Source organism: Oryctolagus cuniculus, chromosome 17, assembly GCF_051225735.1.
Source record: "Oryctolagus cuniculus isolate XC-2025 breed Fujian yellow rabbit chromosome 17, ASM5122573v1, whole genome shotgun sequence".
NCBI classification, from domain to species: domain Eukaryota; kingdom Metazoa; phylum Chordata; class Mammalia; order Lagomorpha; family Leporidae; genus Oryctolagus; species Oryctolagus cuniculus.
The window spans coordinates 23,484,982-23,490,887 of NC_142883.1; the positions used below are offsets into that span (position 1 = coordinate 23,484,982).

At 49.4% G+C, this 5,906-nt stretch overlaps 1 non-coding gene across 1 annotated transcript; it reads right to left on the reverse strand.

Moving 5' to 3' along the window:
• Positions 1-1,585: 1,585 nt before the first annotated feature.
• LOC149121144 (U6 spliceosomal RNA) lies at positions 1,586-1,692 on the reverse strand. Its single transcript, XR_016224436.1, has one exon. It is a non-coding gene; the product is annotated as a U6 spliceosomal RNA (small nuclear RNA).
• Positions 1,693-5,906: the final 4,214 nt, after the last annotated feature.

The window sequence follows — 5,906 nt, forward strand, 5'->3', positions numbered from 1 at the left end:
AGTTCTCTGCTCCTGGTTTTGGCCTGGCCTACACCTGGCTGTTGCAGGCATCTGGGGAGTGAACCAGGAGAGGGGGGATCTATCGTACTGTCTGTCTCTCTCCCTGTCCTTTTCTCTATGCCTTGAAAATAAAATTTTAAACAAATAAAAATTTCACAAAAGTATATACTCTATGATTCCACGTACATAGACAGACTCTAGAAAAGGCAAACACAGAGCAGTGGTTCCTGGAGTGAGGGCAGCGGAGGGAAGGGGTGGAGGTAAGAGAAGGCACAGGGCTCCGGGCAGCGATGAATGTGTTCCAGCTCATAATGCTGGCTTCCAGGGTGTTTGCACACGTGAAGACCTCTAACTGTACCGTCCAGATTGTGGGGAGCAACTCGGACTATACTGTTACTGGAATTAAGACTTATTCTATGCATCTGCTCTCCCACAATATGGCGCTGGGAGAGAAGAAAACAGCTTCTACACAGCTGCCTCCAGTTCAGCCAATAAACTGTAGGACTTGCTCCTGATTGGAGGAGAGCAGCGTGCTCGGCGTGTGGGCAGCCGAGTTGGGATTGGCGGAGGAGGACTATAAAGGAGGAGAGAGACGGCATGCACCGGGAACATCTAAGGGGAACACCTGTGCAGCCCCCGAGAGAGCCGGCCGGCGGTGTGCCGCTCCCCTGCGGAAGTGGGGAAAGTGGCCAGGGGGAACCGCCCTTCCACGGAGGTGGAAGGGACAGTAGCCAACCCGGGAAGAACCAGCAGCAAACCCGGGGAGGGCCGAGCAGACAGAAGAACAGCGCAGGGTCTTGTGTTGTTCCTCCACGAAGAGGGGGAGCGACATAATGGTGCCGTGACTCGGATATGAAGCCTAGGCAGGGCTTAGTGTCGTTCCTCCATGAAGAGGGGGAGCGACACAGATATGCGCAGTTTAGTCATATTGAGTTCATTGTCAATGAACTCAATAAAGCCATATAAGATAAATAAAAAGAAGCAATGATCAAAACAAAGGGGCTAATGTTAAAAAAAAAGAGGCAAGGCACTGAGGAGACATCTGCACCCCATGTCTGGGCACCTGCTTCAAGTCTGGGCTCCTCCTCTTGGGTGCAGCTGCCTGCTAACGGGCCCCTGGGAACAGCAGTGGGAGGCCCAGGCTGAGTTCCCGGCTCCTGGTCTCCGCTTGGCCTGGTCCTGGCTGTGTGGGCATTTAGGGAGTGAACCAGCAGTGAAAAAGAAAAGAACCCTTTCTCCATCATTCAAACAAAATTGAAAATAATTTTACATTTTAAATCAATCAATTAATTTTTAAAAGGAGAAGTAAATATTGGGGGAAAAAGCAAAACCACCACTATATGTAGATGATTTTATTGTTTTCTATTTTTTTTAAAGATTTATTTATTTATTTGAAAGTCAGGGAGTTACACAGAGAGAGGAGAGGCAGAGAGAGAGGTCTTTCATCCATTGGTTCACTCCCCAATTGGCTGCCACGGCCGGAGCTGTGCTGATCTGAAGCCAGGAGCCAGGAGCTTCTTCCAGGTCTCCCCCGTGGGTGCAGGGGCCCAAGGACTTGGACCACCTTCTTCTTCTTTTTTTTTTTTTAAATATGGAACGCTTCACGAATTTGCGTGTCATCCTTGCGCAGGGGCCATGCTAATCTTCTCTGTATCGTTCCAATTTTAGTATATGTGCTGCCGAAGTGAGCACTTGGACCACCTTCTACTGCTTTCCCAGACCATAGCAGAGGGCTGGATCGGAAGTGGAGCAGCCGGGTCTTGAATCGGCGCCCGTATGGGATGCCGGCGCTTCAGGCCAGAGCATTAACCCACTGTGCCACAGCGCTGGCTCCAATATTTTCTTGTTTTTATTTATTTATTTATTTTTTTAAAGAAAAGTTACAGATACAACTGAAGACTTTCTATAAGTGGGAGTTAAATAAAACAAATATTCAAAATCAGTTGCTGGGGGCTGGTGTTGTGGCACAGCGGGTTAAGCCGCCACCCACGGTGCCAGCATCCAATATGGGCACTGATGAAGCTCCTGGCTCCTGGCTGCAAATCGGCCCGGTCCAGCTGTTGCTGCCATTTGGAGAGTGAGCCAACAGATGGACGGTCTCTCTTTGTCTCTCTGTCTCTCTGTCTGTCTCTCTCCCTCTGTAACTGCCTTTCAAATAAATAAATAGATCTTTTTTTTTAAAAAGCCACACAAAATCAATAGTTTTCTTTTTCATTATTATTTTGTTTTCATATTAGAGGAGTGGGCGTTTGGCCTAGCAGCCAAGACACCCTTGTTCCACGTTGGAGTGCCTGCTTTCAGTTCCTGGCTTGGGCTCCTGATTCCAGTTTCCCGCCCACGCAAACCCTAGGAGGCAGCGCGAAGGGCTCAGGTAACTGGATTCCTGCCCCTGACCTGGGCTCGGTGGACAGAGTTCCCAGCTCCTGGCTCTGACTCTGGCCCCGTCATTGTGGGCATTTGAGCAGTGAGCCAGCGGTGAGAGTTCTAGTGATTGCTCGTCCTCTCTCTCTTTCTGTCCCTGTCTCTGCCTTTCAAGGAGATAGAAAACGACAAAAAGCTAGAAAAAAGTGATTTAATTCATAACAAAATACACAGGAACAAACTTTATCGAGGACACACAAGATCTGAAGGGGGCTGGCGCCGTGGCACAGCACATAAAGCCCCTACCTGTGGTGCTGGCATCCCGTATGGGTGCCGGTTCTAGTCCCGGCTGCTCCACTTCTTTTTTTTTTTTTTTGACAGGCAGAGTGGACAGTGAGAGAGAGAGACAGAGAGAAAGGTCTTCCTTTTTGCCATTGGTTCACCCTCCAATGGCCGCCGCAGCTGGCGAGCTGCAGCTGGCGAGCTGCAGCTGGCGCACCGCGCTGATCTGAAGGCAGGAGCCAGGTACTTATCCTGGTCTCCCATGCGGGTGCAGGGCCCAAGCACCTGGGCCATCCTCCACTGCACTCCCGGGCCACAGCAGAGAGCTGGCCTGGAAGAGGGGCAACCGGGACAGAATCCGGCACCCCGACCGGGACTAGAACCTGGTGTGCCGGCACCGCAAGGCGGAGGATTAGCCTAGTGAGCCGCGGCGCCGGCTGCTCCACTTCTGATCCAGCTCTCTGCTGTGGCCTGGGAAAGCAGTGGAAGAAGGCCCAAGTGCGTGGGGCCCTGCACCCGCGTGGGAGACCGGGAAGTGAAGAAGTAAAGAAGCTCCCCGCTCCTGCTCGGCAAAGCTCCGCCTGTTATGGCCATCTAGGGAATGAACCAGTGGATGGAAGACCTCTCTCTCTCTCTCTCTCTCTGTGCCTTTGTTTCTCTGTAACTCTGCCTTCAAATAAATAAATAAATCTTAAGAAGAAGGAGAAGGAGAAGGAGAAGGAGAAGGAGAAGGAGAAGGAGAAGGAGAAGGAGAAGGAGAAGGAGAAGGAGAAGGAGAAGGAGAAGGAGAAGGAGACCTAAGGGCCTGACACTGTGGCATAGTAGGTAAAGCCACCGCCTACAGTGCCGGCATCCCATATGGGTGCCACTTTGAGTCCAGGCTGCTCCATTTCCAATCCAGCTCTCTGCTATGGCCTGGGAAAGCAGTGAAGATGGCCCAAGTCCTTGGGCCCCTCTACCCATGTGAGAGACCCAGAAGAAGATCCTGGCTCCTGGCTTCAGCCTGGCCCAGCTTCGGCCATTGCAATTATTTGGGGTTGGAATAACCAAGTAAACAGATGGAAGATCTTTGTCTCTGCCTCTTTCTGTATCTCCTTTTCTCTACATATAACTCTGCCTTTCAAATAAATAAATAAATAAATCTTTTTTTAAAAAAGATCTGCAGCTCTCTGCTATGGCCTGGGAAAGCAGTGGAAGATGGCCCAAGTCCTTGGGCCCCTGCACCCACGTGGGAGACTCGGAAGAAGCTCCTGGCTCCTGGCTTCAGATGGGCACAGCCCTAGCCATTGTGGACATTTGGGAATGAACCAGTGGATGGAAGACCTCTCTCTCTCTGCCTCTCTGTAACTCTGACTTTCAAATAAATAAATCTTTATTTAAAAAAAAAAAAAGATCTGAATAAGTGGAGAGCTGTATGCCATTTTCCCAAATGAAGAAACTTCCTGTGATAAATCTGTCAGGTTGCTCCAAACTGCTCTACAGATTCCGCACAATCACACATCAAAACTCCAGTGGAAGCCTTTCACTGAAGCTAGGAAAGATAATTCCGAAGCTCATCTGGAAGAGTAAATGGATACCAAGAGCAGAAAACAAGCTTTTTAGGGGCCAGCGCTGTAGCATAGCAGGTTAAGCCTCTGCCTGTGGTGCCTGCATCCCATATGGGTGGGCTTGGGCCCCTGCACCTGCATGGGAGAACTGGAAGAAGCTCCTGGCTCCTGGCTTTGGATTGGCACAGCTCTGGCCATTGTGGCCATGTGAGGAGTGAACCAGTGGATGGTAGACCTCTCTTTCTCTCTTTCTGTCTCTCCCTCTGTTTCTGTGACTCTGCATCTCTTTGAAAAAAAGAAAACAAGTTTTTTAAAATAAAACAATGAACCAGAGGGGAATTACTTTCGTTACAACTATAGCAGAAAACATTTGGAATTACAGTAAGAAGAGGCTTTACCTTCACACAGGGTAGGTATTTTGCAAACATGTGTGGAATAACCGAGTAAACAAACAGAGCAATACAGCAAGTAGTCCAGAAAGAGTAACAGCAGTATCTTTCATATAGCACATGCCTTTTTAAAGTTTTTACATTTATTAGTTAAGAGAGAGATGACGAGAGCTCCCATCACTGGTTCACTCTTGAATGCCTACAATGGCAGGGACAAGGTCAGGCAAAAGCCAGAGCAAGGAGGTCGGTCCAAGTCTCCTCTCTCACGTGGGTGGCGGGAGCTTCATTGCTTCAGCCATTCTTGCTGCCTCCAGTGACTGGAAGCTGGAGCCTGGAGTCCGAGCTTAGGATGTAGTAGGATGTAGGTGGGGTGGTTTGTTTTTTTGTTTTTGGTTTTGGTTTTGGTTTTTGAAGAACCTTAAAAATCAAACCAAGATGGAGTGACCTAAGCCAATACCATTAAAAACAAGAAGTCACCTTTGCCCCAAATAAAAATTAAAGTTTAAAATTACAGCCCTAAACTTTTTCCCCCAAAGCTAAAATTAGGTGCAGCTATAAAATAAGGGACCCTATGCTTAGCTAGCTGCGACACTTGTGCCTGGCTGTGCTAAGACCTAACCCAGTTTGTATGCCTCCTAATACTCAAATAACGGTGTGGGAAGTAGGACGCTGCTCTCCCTCCAGGGGAATGAAGGGAGCAAGATGTCATCCCCCCTCAGGGTGAACAAGATGGCGCTGACAGGGAAAGGAACTGCTGAAGAAGTAAACAACAAAATGGCGACGAGGTGCATGCCTCCCATGTGATCCTGTAGCTGATTGGATAGAAGACACATGCCTTTCACATGATCAGCTCATGGACTGGACTGCTGTGTGCATGGACTCTATATGCTTTTGATAGGTCGCTGTGGGTATATAAACCGTGTGGCTTTGTACTGGGGGCGCTCTCTGGACTCCCGAGTTCAGGAGGCCCGTCTGTGCAGACGCCAAATAAATCCTCTTGCTTTTGCATCAGCTGGTCTGGACTCTGAGTCTTTGGGGTGTGCCTCTTGACGTGTTAGCATCCTCACTCAGAGGGTCTAACAGTTTGTTGTTGTTGTTGTTGTTGTTGTTGTTGTTGTTTTTTACACAGGCATCATAACCACTGGGCTAAATGTCAGCTCGGGCAGAGAGAGAGCGATAGAAAGGAAGAAAGTTCGTCTATCCACTGGTTCCTTCCCCAAATGTTCACAACAGCTAGAGCTAGGCCACACTGAAGCCAGAAACCTGGGACCCCAAGCCGGCGCCGTGGCTCACTAGGCTAATCCTCCACCTTGCGGCGCCGGCACAC